Below are 18,312 nucleotides of genomic sequence, written 5' to 3'. Positions count from 1 at the left end.
TTCTCTGCTATGACATGCAGACTAATTCTCTGCTGACATGAAGACAGATTCTCTGTTACGGGACCTCTCTCCTCTGCCTGGGCCTAAATATCTGAGAATGGACTGTTCCAGTGGTGGGTGACGGGAAGCCAGATTCTCTGCTATGGAACCTCTCTCCAATTGATTTTGGTTAATTTTTATTTATTTAATTTTTATTTTAATTCATTTCCCTATCCACATTTGTTTGCAGGGGATTTACCTACATGTTGCTGCCTTTTGCAGCCCTCTAGCTCTTTCCTGGGCTGTTTTACAGCCTTTTTAGTGCCGAAAAGTTCGGGTCCCCATTGACTTCAATGGGGTTCGGGTTCGGGACGAAGTTCGGATCGGGTTCGGATCCCGAACCCGAACATTTCCGGGATGTTCGGCCGAACTTCTCGAACCCGAACATCCAGGTGTTCGCTCAACTCTAAACCCTACACATAAATGGTCTCAGGATGCTTTACTGTTGGCATGACATAGGACTGATGGTAGTGCTCACCTTTTCTTCTCCAGACAAGCCTTTTTCCTGATGCCCCAAACAATCGGAAAGAGGCTTCATCGGAGAATATGACTTTGCCCCAGTCCTCAGCAGTCCATTCACCATATTTTCTGCAGAAGATCAATCTGTCCCTGATGTTTTTTTTGGAGAGAGGTGGCTTCTTTGCTGCCCTTCTTGACACCAGGCCATCTTCCAAAAGTCTTCGCCTCACTGTGCGTGCAGATGCGCTCACACCTGCCTGCTGCCATTCCTGAGCAAGCTCTGCACTGGTGGCACTCCGATCCCGTAGCTGAATCCTCTTTAGGAGACAATCCTGGCGCTTGCTGGACTTTCTTGGACGCCCTGAAGCCTTCTTAACAAGAATTGAACCTCTTTACTTGAAGTTCTTGATGATCCTATAAATTGTTGATTGAGGTGCAATCTTAGTAGCCACAATATCCTTGCCTGTGAAGCCATTTTTATGCAACGCAATGATGGCTGCACCCGTTTCTTTGCAGGTCACCATGGTTAACAATGGAAGAACAATGATTTCAACAGGTCAAGTCTGCCATTTTAACCCAATCAGCCTGACATAATGATCTCCAGCCTTGTGCTCATCAACATTCTCACCCGAGTTAACAAGACGATTACTGAAATGATCTCAGCAGGTCCTTTGTGACAGCAATGAAATGCATTGGAAAGGTTTTTTGGGGATTAAGTTAATTTTCATGGAAAAGAAGGACTATGCAATTCATCTGATCACTCTTCAAAACATTCTGGAGTATATGCAAATTGCTATTATAAAAACTAAAGCAGCAACTTTTCCAATTTCCAATATTTATGTAATTCTCAAAACTTTTGGCCACGACTGTACAACAAGCTATCGAGTCCTTCCGGAGCGAGCACGCATACCATGCAAGCAGCCACAGCATCACAGATAAATACTTTAAGCTATGACGACGACTAGGCACGCCGGATAGTAGCGCAAGTCGATTCGTCTGTCAAATTTTTTAAAGTTCCTTCTAGCGAGTTTAGAAGCCGTGATTTGGAAAGAGAGTCCAAACATCTAATTTCTCTTGAACTACACGCGGCCACACTTGCGGAATACTATTGTACACAATGTATACCACGGGGTCTACGAGTGAACCTTAGACCTACACTTTTTGGCGACAATCCTGATTGCTAGACTCGATTTGCAAATATTCTGAACAAGTGCTCTTTGGATCTGATTACCCTAACCATTGAACATCTTACTACAGCTATCTCCAGTAGTAAGCAGACTATCGATTCCATTGAAGCCCAATTAAAGGATTGCCTAAAGGCGGAGGACTTACAAGCATTGAAACTAAAAATCGATAAGCAAGGGCTCTTTTGTTTACAACAACACCCGGCAGTGTGTTCGTGATGTCACCAGCTCTGATGGGTGGGCTTTAGCGCTGCCCTAGCTGTTTTACAGGCTAGGGCAGCGCTAAAGCCCGCCCATCAGTGCCGGTGACGTTACCAGGCTTCCTGGCAGCCCCATGAAGAGCCGGATCTCCAAAAAATTCCATGGCCCTGCTTGATTTAGCGCAAGGCAAAGGAGAGCTCGGGAACAAGAACTGCTCCGATGCTCTGTCAGGGGGGCTGCCTGGGTGAAAATGGAGGTATGTCTGGGTTCAGCTCTGAACCCGGACAACCTCTCTAACCCGTTAGATACCTTCATGTGATCATAAACACAATGCAAATAATATGTACCCATATTGTTTTTATAAGGGCTCATGCACATGGCCATAGCCATTTATGCAGTCAGCAAAACATGGACACTGTCTGTCTGCATTCCGCATCCGACCCGCAAACAATGTGGATTGGATGCGGACAAAAAGACGTTCGTGTACATGAGCCCTTAGGTTAGTGCAATAATTGTACTTTTTTTTTGGGGGGGGGAACCCAATTCAGAGTTTTGCTATGGGGCCCCATGATTTCTATGTACGCCCCTGCATGCTACTCCCCACCGCACCCAGGGACTGAGCACACCAAAGCCAGCTCCAAGGAGTTCCCTGGCGTGGCAGTTCTTCAGACAATGTGCTTACGACAAGACGCGAATGGTTTGCACGTTGTGCAATCGGAGTCTGAAGCGAGGCATAAATGTTCTAAACCTGACACCACCTGCATGACCAGGCATCTAAATGCAAAGCACAAACTGCAGTGGAATACACACCTCAAAAACCACAAAAGATCTCATGCTCCTCCTGCTCCCTCTGCTGCGGGCTCGGCCTCTTTCTCCCCCTCTGGAGTGACAGTGCCACCTGCCACCCGCAAACAGAGGATGTAGCAGCAACACCACCACCTCCACCACCGTCACCATCACCAAGCATTTCCACACTGTCCCATAGAAGTGTTCAGCTGTTTATCCCCTGTTCATCCCCCAACACTGGAGAGAAATGGGAAGAACCCCTCTACCCACCAGCAATCTCTGGACCTGAACGTCAGCATTTCAAAATTCCTGGCCTTTGAAATGCTGTCATTCCGTCTGGTGGAGATAGAGACTTTTAAAAACCTTATGGCGGTGGCTGTCCCAATGTATGTGGTTCCCAGCCAACACTACTTTTCCAGGCGAGCCATCCCTGCCCTGCACAACCAAGTGGCGGACAAAATCAGGTGGCAAGGTCCACATAAGTACCGATACGTGGACCAGTAAGCACAGGAAAGGACGTTATATCTCCCTAACTGCGCACTGGGTAAATGCAGTGGCGGCTGAGCCTGAGGCGAATATCAGTTTGGTGCATGTCCTTCCGCCACTGAGGATTGCAGGACGTTTCCTGTTGGCTTCTGTTGCCTCCTCCTCCTACTCCACCTCCTCCTCTACCACCTCCTCATCCGGTCTGCGTAACACCTGCACCACCAACTTCAGCACAGCCAGGGGGAAACAACAGCAGGTTTGGGGGGAAAAACCCACACCGCGAAGGAGCTGTGGATGGGCATGGAACAACAGACCGATGAGTGGTTGGTGCCACTGAGCCTCAAGCCCGACCTGGTGGTGTGCCATAATCGGCGAAATCTCGTAGAAGCTCTGGGCCTGGCCAGTTTGACGCACATCCCTTGCCTGGCGCATGTGTTGAATTTGGTGGTGCAGAGGTTCCTGAAAAATTTCCCCGATATGTCAGAGCTGCTGCATAAAGTGCGGGCTGTCTGTGCATGCTTTCGGCGTTCTGACCCTGCTGCTGCTCGTCTGTCTGCTCTGCAGCGTAACTTCAGCCTTCCCTCTCACCGCCTCATATGTGACGTACCCACAAGGTGGAACTCCACCTTGCACATGCTGGAGAGACTGTGCAAGCAGCAGGCGATAGCGGAGTTTCAGCTGCAGCACGCATGGGTGAGTCGCTCTGCAGAACAGCACCACTTCACTACCAATGAGTGAGCCTCCATGCGGGACGTGTGTGCCGCGTTGCGCTGTTTCGAGTACTCCACCTATATGGCCAGTGCCAATGACGCCATCCTCAGCATTACTATCCCACTTCTATGTCTTCTTGAAAAAACGCTTCGGCGATGATGATGTGGCACAGGAGGAAGAGGAGAAAGAGGGATCATTTCCATGGTTATCAGGTCAGTCATTCACAAGTGGCTCGGAGGGTGGGTTCCTGCACCAACAGAGGCCAGGTACACAACTATCCAGCCAGTTCTGAAGGATGATGAGGAGGAGGAACCATGTTCATAGCAGGGTGGCACCCAAAGCAACTTATGGGCATCAATGGAGCGTGGCTGGGGGGATACAGAGGACACAAACAATACACCTCCTACAGAGGACAGCTTGTCGTTGTCTCTGGGCAGCCTGGCACACATGAGCGACTACATGCTGCAGTGCCTGCACAATGACCACTGAGTTTCCCACATTGTAAGCTAATTACTGGGTGGCCACTCTGCTGGATCCCCGCTACAAGGACTACGTGCCGTCCTTAATTCCGTCACTGGAGCATGATCGGAAGATGTGAGAGTACAAGCGCACGCTGGTAGGCGTGCTACTGATGGCATTCCCACCTGACAGCGGGGGCTCATTGGAAGCACAAGGCGAAGGCAGAGGAGGAGGAAGAAGTCGTCAACGCAGCTGGGGCACCGCAGGGAGGGTTAGCATTGCCGAAATGTGGAAAAGCTTTGTCAGCTTGCCACAACAACCAGCACCACCAGCTGATACGGAACGTCTTAGCAGGAGGCAGCATTTCAGCAACATGGTGGAACAGTACCTGTGCACACACCTACACGTACTGACTGATGGGTCTGCCCCATTCAACTTCTGGGTCTCCAAAATGGGCACATGGCCTGAGCTTGCCTTTTACGCCTTGGAGGTGTGCTGGCCTGCCCTGCGGCCAGTGTATTGTCCGAACGTGTGTTTAGCACGGCAAGGGGGGGTGATCACAGACAAGCGCAGCTGCGTGTCCACAGACAACGTGGACAAGCCCACGTTCATTAAAAGGAACCAGGCATAGATCCCACATGACTTGTCCGTACCTTGTGCTTAATAGACAAGTATACCAACTGCATCTAGCCATTGCTATATTCCAGCGCACTTTCTTTTTGCTTTCTCTTTTCCATTTCCAAATGTTTTGGGCCTTCCTAAGTTTCTAATAAATAAATAAAGGAAAAACAAAAACAGCCTTAGCTATCTCCTCCTCCTCCACCTCCGCTTCCACCTACACCGCCATGTCTACCGCCTCCTCAACCTCCTACTACATTTTGACCTCAGCCTCCTAGTTCAAGATTATTATTTTTTTCTATTCTATGTTATTTTAAGTCATTTCCCTATCCACATTTGTTTGCAGGATTGCTGAAAACGATTAATAGAAGAATATTGGACAGGGAGAGTGCAGGGAGAGTTCAGGGACACTTATTCTGCGTCAATTTTATTTATTTATTCCTACATCAGCCATGAACTAAGATATGTAAGTCAATGCCAATAAGATAGAAGCCTTTATTATTCCACTGCCAGTGTGCCAACCAGTAGCATCCAGTCTGCATCCCTTAGGCCTCTTTCACACGGGCGTCATGTTTTTGGCACGGATAAGATGCGGGTGCGTTGTAGGAAAATGCACGATTTTTCCACGTGAGTGCAAAACATTGTAATGCGTTTTGCACGCGCGTGAGAAAAATCGGCATGTTTGGTACCCGGACTTCTTCACTTACAACATGGTTATAAGGGAAAATAATAGCATTCTTAATGCAGAATGCATAGTACAATAGGGCTGGAGGGGTTGAAAAAAATTATTTAACTCACCTTAATCCACTTGTTTACGCAGCCCGGCTTCTCTTCTGTCTTTTACCATTAGCATTCCATCACATGATTCATCACCATGGTGATGGATCATGTGACGGACCATGTGATGAGCGCAGTGACGTAACCACAGGTCCTTTTCCTGTGCACAGCAAAGATGAAGACAGTAGAGAAGCCGGACTGCGCGAACAAGTGGATTAAGGTGAGTTACATTTTTTATTTTTTATTTTAACCTCTCCAGCCCTATTGTACTATGCATTCTGTATTAAGAATGCTATTATTTTTCCTTATAACCATGTTATAAGGGAAAATAATAATGATCGGGTCCCCATCCCGATCGTCTTCTAGCAACCGTAAGTGAAAATCGCACCGCATCCGCACTTGCTTGCGGATGCTTGTGATTTTCACGCAGCCAAATTCACTTGTATGGGGCCTGCTTTGCTTGAAAAATATACAAAATAGAGCATGCTGCGATTTTCACGCAACGCACAAGTGATGCGTGAAAATCACCGCTCGTGTGCACAGCCCCATAGAAATGAATGGGTCCAGATTCAGTGCGGGTGCAATGCGTTCACCTCACGCATTGCACCCACGCAGAAAACTCGCCAGTGTGAAAAGGGCCTTAGGGTGGCCCAGATCTTAATGATTACCATTAGATATAAGTGAATTGAAGCTGACGAAGTGGAATTTGATCTGAATTTCAGAAAAAATTTGATTTTCACCAAAGCCGAATTTCCTCGCACTTCGTGGTAGTGAATCACATTTTTTCCTAAAGTGGCTGCTGCACGTGTGAGGACATAGAGAAATGAACTCTGGGCAAGCAGAATCACCCATAATGCCATGCATGTAGCCAATCAGCAGCCAGCCAGCCCTATAAATAGTGTCAGCCATCTTAGATTCTGCGATTTACCAGTGTACTTAGTGCAGGGAGAGGAGATGTCTGCAAGTATTAGAAAAACTTTATTGTGCTAAAAAAAGATTTAAAAGTGCAGGGAAAGAGTATTCAAGGTGTAGGGAAAGAATAAAGAGGAATCATTCCACAGCTTTTATGTGGAAAAGGGTTCAGTAGAGGAGCTTACAGCCTGGGTAATAGGAACAATCCTATTACACCTTGCTGCACTGACTGGGGATCCAAATTGCCATTATACTGCTCTGTAATTCCAGCAAACCGTTCTTATTAGGGTGCAAGTGCTGATTGATACAGCCATTAACAGGGTTTATTACAAGGAAATATTTCTACATATTATTTGCCCTTGTGTGGTGCAGTTCTAAAGCATTTTTTGGCTTGTATTAGTGGGAAAAAAGGGCTTATTAGCCGCTGTGTGGTGATGTGATAAAATTACAGCCCTTTTTTTCATGTATTAGTGGCAAAAGAAAAATATATTTGCTGCTCAGCGGTGCAGTTATCTGTTGTAAAGCCTTTTGTGGCGTGTATTAATGGGGGAAAAAAAATTATTTGCCGCTCAGCGGTGCAGTTATCTGTTGTAAAGCGTTTTGTGGCGTGTATTAGTGGAAAAAGAAAAAATATATTTGCTGCTCAGCGGTGCAGTTATCTGTTGTAAAGCCTTTTGTGGCGTGTATTAGTGGAAAAAGAAAAAATATATTTGCCGCTCAGCGGTGCAGTTATCTGTTGTAAAGCCTTTTGTGGCGTGTATTAGTGGGAAAAAAAAAATGTATTTGCCGCTCAGCGGTGCAGTTATCTGTTGTAAAGCGTTTTGAGGCGTGTATTAGTGGAAAAAGAAAAAATATATTTGCTGCTCAGCGGTGCAGTTATCTGTTGTAAAGCCTTTTGTGGCGTGTATTAGTGGGGGAAAAAATTTATTTGCCGCTCAGCAGTGCAGTTATCTGTTGTAAAGCGTTTTGTGGCGTGTATTAGTGGAAAAAGAAAAAATATATTTGCTGCTCAGCGGTGCAGTTATCTGTTGTAAAGCCTTTTGTGGCGTGTATTAGTGGAAAAAAAATGTATTTGCCGCTCAGCGGTGCAGTTATCTATTGTAAAGCCTTTTGTGGCGTGTATTAGTGGGAAAAAAGGGCTTATTAGCAGTTGTGTGTGAGAAAATTAAAGACTTTTTTGGGGTGTTCTAATTTCCTTTTAATTTTTTTAAATTTGATCTAACAGTATGTCAGAGAAGTGCCAGGCCTTGCATTTCTGTTTCTGGCGCATACATAGGTCGCAGCAGAGTAAGGGGCCGTGGTAGCAGGGATCACTTTGAGAGACTTGAGCTCCCAGTGTCAGCTAGCGGTTGTGTCGTGACCAGCAACCCATCGGTTCTTGAGTGGTTGACTCAATCTTCGACTTCATCGCAAGTGACATCAGACACCCTGTAGAGGGAAGAATTATTATGATAATATATGTATATATGCCTTTTTATATATACATATATAATGGACCTGTATGGCCAGTATGGGCCCAAGTATGTGTATGCATAGAGATGTATGTATGCTCCCTTGTCAGCATACATCTCTATGTATATAATATATATGTGAAGGTGGGCTTATTGCTGTCTATATATGTATATATATATATACAGTACAGACCAAAAGTTTGGACACACCTTCTCATTCAAAGAGTTTTCTTTATTTTCATGACTATGAAGGCATCAAAACTATAAATTAACACATGTGGAATTATATACATAACAAACAAGTGTGAAACAACTGAAAATATGTCATATTCTAGGTTCTTCAAAGTAGCCACTTTTTGCTTTCATTACTGCTTTGCACACTCTTGGCATTCTCTTGATGAGCTTCAAGAGGTAGTCCCCTGAAATGGTCTTCCAACAGTCTTGAAGGAGTTCCCAGAGATGCTTAGCACTCGTTGGCCCTTTTGCCTTCACTCTGCGGTCCAGCTCACCCCAAACCATCTCGATTGGGTTCAGGTCCGGTGACTGTGGGGGCCAGGTCATCTGGCGCAGCACCCCATCACTCTCCTTCATGGTCAAATAGCCCTTACTTTCAAAGTTTTCCCAATTTTTTGGCTGACTGACTGACCTTCATTTCTTAAAGTAATGATGGCCACTCGTTTTTCTTTACTTAGCTGCTTTTTCTTGCCATAATACCAATTCTAACAGTCTATTCAGTAGGACTATCAGCTGTGTATCCACCTGACTTCTCCTCAATGCAACTGATGGTCCCAACCCCATTTATAAGGCAAGAAATCCCACTTATTAAACCTGACAGGGCACACCTGTGAAGTGAAAAACATTTCAGGGGACTACCTCTTGAAGCTCATCAAGAGAATGCCAAGAGTGTGCAAAGCAGTAATCAAAGCAAAAGGTGGCTACTTTGAAGAACCTAGAATATGACATATTTTCAGTTGTTTCACACTTGTTTGTTATGTATATAATTCCACATGTGTTAATTCATAGTTTTGATGCCTTCAGTGTGAATCTACAATTTTCATAGTCATGAAAATAAAGAAAACTTTTTGAATGAGAAGGTGTGTCCAAACTTTTGGTCTGTACTGTATATATATATATATATATATATATATATGTTTATGGATGTGCCTCAAGCATCTGTAAATATATATGTATATATATATGGTCCCCCAGTTTTATATCTATGTAGGTATATATATATATATATATATTTATGGATGTGCCCCAAGCATCTATAAATATATATATATATATAGAGTTAAAATATGGCCAGAAGATCCCCCATGGATGCCCCCCACCCCTGGAATGTGCCTGCAGGAGGGAGAGACCGACAACTGGACAATTATGTCCAGTTTCGGCCTCTTCAATAAAGATCCTCTGCCCTTTGTTAAGATCTCCGACTGCACCGGAGATGGTGTGCCTAACAGGTACATGGGAACAAAGAGTTCCCATGCCCCTGTGTGCCGCTTACCTCCGGTGCTGTAAGGCTACTTTCACACTTGCGCTTGATCGGATCCGTTCTGAACGGATCCGATCATATTAATGCAGACGGAGGCTCCGTTCAGTACGGATCCGTCTGCATTAATAACTTTAAAAAAATTCGCAAGTGCGCAAGTAGCCTGCGCGGATCCGTTCAGACTTTCAATGTAAAGTCAATGGGGGACGGATCCGCTTGAAGATTGAGCCATATGGTGACATCTTCAAGCGGATCCGTTCCCATTGACTTACATTGTAAGTCTGAACGGATCCGCACGCCTCCGCACGGCCAGGCGGACACCCGAACGCTGCAAGCAGCGTTCAGCTGTCCGCCTGTCCGTGCGGAGGCGAGCGGAGCGGAGGCTGAACTGCCGCCAGACTGATGCAGTCTGAGCGGATCCGCATCCATTCAGACTGCATCAGGGCTGGACGGAGGCGTTCGGGTCCGCTCGTGAGCTCCTTCAAACGGAGCTCACGAGCGGACCGACGAACGCTAGTGTGAAAGTAGCCTAATTAGCCAGGTAACAAATTGTGCAGTGGGGTCTAGTCAGCTTGGCCATAAAGGGGTTACCTCTCGGCAGCATCACCAGCTGCTTAGGGGTCAGAATGGCCAAGCTAGGCTAGGCAACATTTGACACCCCTGTACTATTTGTTACACTGTTTGTTCCCTGTATATGTCCATGTTATGTGTTTTTGTTATCTGTTTGTATGTTTTTCTTGATATTGATGGTGGTAGTCCTTGTCTACGAATGTGTTCCACTCTGCTGAGTTTTGTAGTTTACATTCCTTGCTGTGAGTCCAGTCGCTGCTGTTTTTGATTCATTCTTATATCCCCTTTGAGTAAAACGGTGTTATACAGTGGATTGAGAAAATAATTGGCTTGCGGAATGGGTGACATTGTAACACTGTTAAGTGGGATGTCATGATGAGCAACCAAGGTCTCTAATCGATACGGGTAACACTATTTTGCTCAAGGTTTTCGGTAGGGCTGTGTTCTACTGGGGACTGGGGCGGACAGACAATATTGGTGTACTGTTGTGCTGCGCACTTAATTCTAGTCCAATCAGGTAACACAGCTCTGATTGGGATTGGGCACAGAATGATTGGCAGCAGAGTGTGGAGTGTGTTTTTGTGTTGTGGAGTCCTGAAGAGGTGAAGAGCCATGGATTCTGCTGGCCTCCACAAGACAGGATGACAGGGGGAAATCAGCCTGAGTACACATGAGTGGACAGGGATACAGTGCCTTCAATAACAAGATGGTGTTTTGTCCACAGCTTCCCTCGGATATCCTAACCTAGTAGGGTGGCCATCCTTACCTGTTTGGTGCAGAGGGATGTGAAGCAGGGGACGCGATCCTCTGAAGGTAGGGTGTTCAGACACCAGTGTTGGGATAACGAGGGGTCTTGTGAGATGGAGGGCAGCCCAATACCTTTCTCTAGTCATGGGCCAAAGGTATTGGTGCTGGTATTTGACATCTAACTGCACCATGAGGGGAAAAATCCCCCAGTAGCGCCTGGTATTTTCTTCTGTCATAGGTGTGTTCACTATGGAGCAGAGGAAAAACCCAGATGATGCCACAGAAGACACTAGCTATCCGCCCTAACACTCTTGTGAGGCTCCAGAGGATCCTACTGGATTTTGGCAGTCAAGCGATCTTTGTTTAGAGGTTTTCAAGAGAACTGTGCCACAATCCAGCGGGAGCATTATATCAGGCTCTGGAGAAAGACGTGGAGATGTTCGTGTGGAAGAGCTTATTCAACTACAATCACCCAGTGAAAGTTCTTCTAGTTCTGGTCATCATCATCTACAAGGAACTTATTGACCAAGCACACCAGAACCAGACAGAACTTTGCATAACTAACTGGAGGAGGAGGCTCAGGACATAACTCCAACATAGTCCTGTAGCCAGATATCTTATGGATACACTTTGTTTCCTATGAGGGTTCAGGGCGTATAACCTATGCCATCCTGAAACCCCATAGTACTGTACAGTTGTGGCCAAAAGTTTTGAGAATTACATAAATATTGGAAATTGGAAAAGTTGCTGCTTAAGTTTTTATAATAGCAATTTGCATATACTCCAGAATGTTATGAAGAGTGATCAGATGAATTGCATAGTCCTTCTTTGCCATGAAAATTAACTTAATCCCCAAAAAAACTTTCCACTGCATTTCATTGCTGTCATTAAAGGACCTGCTGAGATCATTTCAGTAATCGTCTTGTTAACTCACTAAGGTGAGAATGTTGATGAGCACAAGGCTGGAGATCATTATGTCAGGCTGATTGGGTTAAAATGGCAGACTTGAACTGTTAAAAGGAGGGTGATGCTTGAAATCATTGTTCTTCCATTGTTAACCATGGTGACCTGCAAAGAAACACGTGCAGCCATCATTGTGTTGCATAAAAATGGCTTCACAGGCAAGGATATTGTGGCTACTAATATTGCACCTCAATCAACAATTTATAGGATCATCAAGAACTTCAAGGAAAGAGGTTCAATTCTTGTTAAGAAGGCTTCAGGGCATCCAAGAAAGTCCAGCAAGTGCCAGAATCGTCTCCTAAAGAGGATTCAGCTGCGGGATTGGAGTGCCACCAGTGCAGAGCTTGCTCAGGAATGGCAGCAGGCAGGTGTGAGCGCATCTGCACGCACAGTGAGGCGAAGACTTTTGGAAGATGGCCTGGTGTCAAGAAGGGCAGCAAAGAAGCCACTTCTCTCCAAAAAAAACATCAGGGACAGATTAATCTTCTGCAGAAAATATGGTGAATGGACTGCTGAGGACTGGGGCAAAGTCATATTCTCCGATAAAGCCTCTTTCCGATTGTTTGGGGCATCAGGAAAAAGGCTTGTCTGGAGAAGAAAAGGTGAGCGCTACCATCAGTCCTGTGTCATGCCAACAGTAAAGCATCCTGAGACCATTCATGTGTGGGGTTGCTTCTCATCCAAGGGAGTGGGCTCACTCACAATTTTGCCCAAAAACACAGCCATGAATAAAGAATGGTACCAAAACACCCTCCAACAGCAACATCTTCCAACAACAGTTTGGTGAAGAACAATGCATTTTCGAGCACGATGGAGCACAGTGCCATAAGGCAAAAGTGATAACTAAGTGGCTCGGGGACCAAAACGTTGACATTTTGGGTCCATGGCCTGGAAACTCCCCAGATCTTAATCCCATTGAGAACCTGTGGTCAATCCTCAAGAGGCGGGTGGACAAACAAAAACCCACTAATTCTGACAAACTCCAAGAAGTGATTATAAAAGAATGGGTTGCTATCAGTCAGGAATTGGCCCAGAAGTTGATTGAGAGCATGCCCAGTCGAATTGCAGAGGTCCTGAAAAAGAAGGGCCAACACTGCAAATACTGACTCTTTGCATAAATGTCATGTAATTGCCGATAAAAGCCTTTGAAACATATGAAGTGCGTGTAATTATATTTCACTACATCACAGAAACAACTGAAACAAATATCTAAAAGCAGTTTAGCAGCAAACTTTGTGAAAACTAATATTTGTGTCATTCTCAAAACTTTTTGCCACGACTATACACATACTGATTATTTGTATGTTTGTCATTTGTGTACCCATAGACACTCTAGGTACACGGGGGTCTGTGACCTACCTCTGTCTTTGGAGGTGTAGAGATATGCCAGGTTGCATGAGTCTCTATGGGTACACACACACTAAATTGAATTTGGCGGTGTTGGGAGGAATGTGACCTGTTTTTGTGTGAATAGGGGAGAGTAGATTCCCTAGGGACAAGCCCCTCCTTTACCAAGTCTATTTGCCACTTTAACCCCAAGAACTGGTGACGTTTGTAAGGGTTTGACTGAATGTTAGTAGTGCAGTGTTCTTTCCCGCAGTTAGAATTGAGGTACCAATTGATCTGCCTTTTAAACACCTACGTATCCGTCCATGGGAGAACCTCCCCAACAACTGATTCTTCAATCAAGGTGGAAGAAGTAGTCTCGGAAGAAAAGTTGTGCTGTTACTAACAGGAGGCCATTCCACGGTTGACCGTACTACATGGAGACCGCGAGGGTGAAGCTATTCCAGAGTCTGACTAATAAAAGACGACAATGGGGGCGGCGGCGGCGGGTATCTGAAGATTGACACTGACAGCAGAAATAAAAGGAGGCCAGTCCACGGTTGCTACGTGGATCGACCCAGAGACTGGGAGGGTGAAGCCATTCCAGTCATTGGGAGTGGCTGTTACCTGAAGATCGACACTGACAGACCGAAGACCAAGAAAGTTCCAGAGAAGACGGTGTATCCTATGGATGGAGATGCCTGGTTACGTTGAAGGGCAGGTCCGAGGTGTTAGTGCGCGATGGGTGATGTCTAGGTACCTAAGGGCCATATTACTTCAGTCCTTCCTGAACTGTCTCCAAGAGTGGGGTTGAGGGTGCAAAGATATACCTACCCTTCCCTCAAGCTTTCTTGTTGTGTACTCGACAACAGGGGGATTGTAGAGGGAAGGATTATTATGATAATATATGTATATATGCCTTTTAATATATACATATATATTGGCCCTATATGGCCTAGTATGGGCCCAAGTATGTGTATGCATAGAGATACTGTATATATATGCCCCCTTGTCAGCATACATCTCTATGTATATAATATATATGTTAGGGTGGGCTTATTGCTGCCCATTCAAACCCCCAGTTTTTTTTATATATATGTATATATATACACTCACCTAAAGAATTATTAGGAACACCTGTTCTATTTCTCATTAATGCGATTATCTAGTCAACCAATTACATGGCAGTTGCTTCCATGCATGTAGGGTTGTAGTCCTGGTCAAGACAATCTCCTGAACTCCAAACTGAATGTCAGAATGGAAAAAAAAGGTGGGCTACAACAGCAGAAGACCCCATCGGGTACCACTCATCTCCACTACAAATAGGAAAAAGAGGCTACAATTTGTACAAGCTCACCAAAATTGGACTGTTAAAGACTGGAAAAATGTTGCCTGGTCTGATGAGTCTCGATTTCTGTTGAGACATTCAAATGGTAGAGTCCGAATTTGGCGTAAACAGAATGAGAACATGTATCCATCATGCCTTGTTACCACTGTGCAGGCTGGTGGTGGTGGTGTAATGGTGTGGGGGATGTTTTCTGGGCACACTTTAGGCCCCTTAGTGCCAATTGGCCATCGTTTAAATGCCACGGGCTACCTGAACATTGTTTCTGACTATGTCCATCCCTTCATGACCACCATGTACCCATCCTCTGATGGCTACTTCCAGCAGGATAATGCACCATGTCACAAAGCTCGAATCATTTCAAATTGGTTTCTTGAACATGACAATGAGTTCACTGTACTAAAATGGCCCCCACAGTCACCAGATCTCAACCCAATAGAGCATCTTTGGGATGTGGTGGAACGGGAGCTTCGTGCCCTGGATGTGCATCCCTCAAATCTCCATCAACTGCAAGATGCTATCCTATCAATATGGGCCAACATTTCTAAAGAATGCTATCAGCACCTTGTTGAATCAAGGCCACGTAGAATTAAGGCAGTTCTGAAGGCAAAAGGGGGTCCAACACCGTATTAGTATGGTGTTCCTAATAATTCTTTAGGTGAGTGTATATATATGTTTATGGATGTGCCCCAAGTATCTGTGACTATATATGTGTGTGTGTGTATATACAGACGTGGACAAAATTGTTGGTACCCTTTGGTCAATGAAAGAAAAAGTCACAATGGTCACAGAAATAACTTTAATCTGACAAAAGTAATAATAAATTAAAATTCTATAAATGTTAACCAATGAAAGTCAGACATTGTTTTTCAACCATGCTTCAACAGAATTATGTAAAAAAATAAACTCATGAAACAGGCATGGACAAAAATGATGGTACCCCTAACTTAATATTTTGTTGCGCAACCTTTTGAGGCAATCACTGCAATCAAACGCTTCCTGTAACTGTCAATGAGACATCTGCACCTCTCAGCAGGTATTTTGGCCCACTCCTCATGAGCAAACTGCTCCAGTTGTGTCCGGTTTGAAGGGTGCCTTTTCCAGACTGCATGTTTCAGCTCCTTCCAAAGATGCTCAATAGGATTGAGGTCAGGGCTCATAGAAGGCCACTTTAGAATAGTCCAATTTTTTCCTCTTAGCCATTCTTGGGTGTTTTTAGCGGTGTGTTTTGGGTCATTGTCCTGTTGCAAGACCCATGACCTGCGACTGAGACCAAGCTTTCTGACACTGGCTAGTACATTTCTCTCTAGAATTCCTTGATAGTCTTGAGATTTCATTGTACCCTGCACAGATTCAAGACACCCTGTGCCAGACGCAGCAAAGCAGCCCCAGAACATAACAGAGCCTCCTCCATGTTTCACAGTAGGGACAGTGTTCTTTTCTTGATATGCTTCATTTTTTCGTCTGTGAACATACAGCTGATGTGCCTTGGCAAAAACTTCGATTTTTGTCTCATCTGTCCACAGGACATTCTCCCAGAAGCTTTGTGGCTTGTCAACATGTAGTTTGGCATATTCCAGTCTTGCTTTTTTATGATTCGTTTTCAACAATGGTGTCCTCCTTGGTCGTCTCCCATGTAGTCCACTTTGGCTCAAACAACGACGGATGGTGCGATCTGACACTGATGTTCCTTGAGCATGAAGTTCACCTTGAATCTCTTTAGAAGTCTTTCTAGGCTCTTTTGTTACCATTCGGATTATCCGTCTCTTAGATTTGTCATCAATTTTCCTCCTGCGGCCACGTCCAGGGAGGTTGGCTACAGTCCCATGGATCTTAAACTTATGAATAATATGTGCAACTGTACTCACAGGAACATCTAGTTGCTTGGAGATGGTCTTATAGCCTTTACCTTTAACATGCTTGTCTATAATTTTCTTTCTGATCTCTTGAGACAGCTCTTTCCTTTGCTTCCTCTGGTCCATGTCGAGTGTGGTACACACCATATCACCAAACAACACAGTGATTACCTGGAGCCATATATATAGGCCCAATGGCTGATTACAAGGTTGTAGACACCTGTGATGCTAATTAGTGGACACACCTTGAATTAACATGTCCCTTTGGTCACATTATGTTCTGTGTTTTCTAGGGGTACCATCATTTTTGTCCATGCCTGTTTCATGAGTTTATTTTTTTACATAATTCTGTTGAAGCATGGTTGAAAAACAATGTCTGACTTTCATTGGTTAACATTTATAGAATTTTAATTTATTATTACTTTTGTCAGATTAAAGTTATTTCTGTGACCATTGTGACTTTTTCTTTCATTGACCAAAGGGTACCAACAATTTTGTCCACGTCTGTATATACATATATATAATATACCACAGATAGTGCAGCAGCACAGTCAGATGTTGTGGACTGGGTGCAAGATTCCTCAGAGAGGCTGGCTTCTCCTCCAAGATATATATTCACCGAATAAAGAGGCAGCACTTCCAGCTTTTGGTGACGGGGTGACGACCCCAAACTTTATTCCCAGCAACGTTTCAGCCTTCTCACTGAGGCCTTTGTCAAGCTACAACAGTGCTAAAATGTGGGATCTTTATACCCACAATTCATTACAAATTCAGTGCAATCAGTGAAACCACATGTTAACAATAAGGTCACATGACCATCAGACATCATAATATCACATGACTTTCTGTGTACATACCATGTTTATATCAAAAAGATAAAACAATCATAAAACATCTTATAACATCAATCAATAATGTGAATCTTACATCCTAAGTATCATATAATTTATATAAGATGAGCCGATATCCAGTGTTCTAGTCCATTATATCCGACATTCAATCTAACTTCAGTGAACAGAAGTGTTCCAAGTGAACAAAAAGTGCTCCAACCATTAAGAGTTAAAATCATTATACAGCTGTATCTTATTACATAATAAAAACTCATGGGACCAACCGTCATGGAACAGCCGAGTGCGCCTGCTTCAGCGTCTCCCCATCTGCCAGGCGCATGCGCCGCGCCGTGCGTCCCTCGTCCACCTCCCCACGTGGCCGCGTCATCACGCACGCACCCTGGACCGCAACGTCGCCCAGTGGAACGCATCGCGAGTACAGCGGCCCCGGGGGGAGGGAAAGAGTGGACACACGCCCGGGCAGCATCACCAGGCGTCTAGGGGGCGTGTAAGTGGCCATGGTAACGCAGTGGATTACAATCCTGATGGGGAACAATATAGCAACACAACGCACAATTAGTAAACCGACCATTATCAGGATGTGTAGATGTGTCCAGTGGGAGCCACCACCAAAACATCGGTAAAAAACCGAAGTGATGTAACCCCCCAGGTCCACATCCACAACATCACTGGTAACATGTGTGCAGATACAATGCGGGGGAATCCTTCCCATCTCCTTGCACTATTGGTTTGATATATATAGAGACGCCGTCTGGCATATAGATTCCAGGCCAGAGCTCGCGTCTATTATCATCTCAAAAAAACAAATCAATGCCGGTCGGATTTCCAAAGTGTGCGGTGTGTGGCTTTTCATTGATGTCCCTCCTTCACATCAACCAATGGTCACCATCAAGCACGCGCACCGGGGTGGTCCATATACGGTATAGTCCGATCATAAGACAAAGGATCATCACATTTTCATGTTTCTGTCTGTAAATACAGAAGAGAATATATAAGTAAACTCCTACTACAATCCATTTAAAGTAGCACTGTTGTATATCCTCCCCACTTAGCTAGACAAGCATTATCACCTCCACGTC

The sequence above is a fragment of the Bufo gargarizans genome, chromosome 6 (assembly GCF_014858855.1).
Source record: "Bufo gargarizans isolate SCDJY-AF-19 chromosome 6, ASM1485885v1, whole genome shotgun sequence".
Classification (NCBI taxonomy): domain Eukaryota; kingdom Metazoa; phylum Chordata; class Amphibia; order Anura; family Bufonidae; genus Bufo; species Bufo gargarizans.
Note: the sequence above shows the minus strand (reverse complement) of the source record.